The following is a 1110-nucleotide window of genomic DNA, read 5'->3' on the forward strand; positions in this document are numbered from 1 at the left end:
GCGGGGGGAGGGAGAGAGGCCCTGGGCTCTGGGTTTCAGGAAGCAGGCTGAGAGGTTCTGGGAAGTAGGGCAGTGACTCAGTGTTAACAATCCTGGGGTGATTGACACCACCGGGACAGTGAGAGCTGCAGGGCTGCAGACAGGGGCCAGGCCCAGGGTGGAAGCAGCTGTTACGGGCATCAGCCCTGCTGCACAAGACGCACAAGACACAGTGTTGCCCAACATCTCTGCTCTGTGGCTGTAACGCAGCGCTCGCACTGGTGCCTCCTGTCCATCTGCCTGCAGGTTCCAGCCGGTTATCGCTGCTGTTGAAACTTTGTGGGGAGATGCTAACCAAACAGCGGGCAGCCAAACTCCGCTGCACCAAAACGCACAGGTGTACGCAAGCAGGGGAAACAGCTAGTGAAACGCAGCCCTTATCTCCGCTCAGTGAGAAAGTTCAGGTCAAGAGCCTTGAACTGCGCAGCTGTGGGCAGCTTGTCCCAGACTAGGGTCACGTCCCCAAGAGCTGGGCTCTGCTGATAAACAATGGACAGTAAACCTTTGAATTCACCATCAGCTAAATTCCACCCACCCTTCTCCCAAGCGGCTGCTTGTGCTCTTGCATTAGTTGAGGCTTTTTTAAAGCCCCAGCTCCCGGAGTCAGAGGCTCATGAGAGAATCTCAGCTTCTATTAAACTATAATGCAAGGTTCTAGGCCTCCTGATTACAGAGAGAAGCTGGAAAATGCAATCCCCAAAGGCAAAGGGGAATGAACATGTGCACAGAAACAGGGCTTAGAAAACGACTTTGCTAAACACTCCTGGTCCGGAGTCCTTGTGAGAGAGCCTTTCTGGACAATGCTAGGGAATCTGGCTTCAGCTTTAAAAATGTCTTTTCTTGGAAACATCCCAGTAAGAGTTCTGCCCTGTGAAGTTTCCACATGGAAAATAGGAGGGGGAGGGGAGACCCTGAGAGTCACTGGGCAGCAGCTTCTTCCAGTCTTATTACAAGATCTCCCCAGACGTCCTTCCTAGCCAAGCTGCAGGCGGCGGGGTGGGGGCGCTCCTCTCTCCCTCTAGACAGGGAGTTAGAGCTGAGAGATTCTGATCAGAAAACAACCAGCTGTTG

The sequence above is a fragment of the Chelonoidis abingdonii genome, chromosome 21 (genome assembly GCF_003597395.2).
Source record: "Chelonoidis abingdonii isolate Lonesome George chromosome 21, CheloAbing_2.0, whole genome shotgun sequence".
NCBI lineage: Eukaryota > Metazoa > Chordata > Testudines > Testudinidae > Chelonoidis > Chelonoidis abingdonii.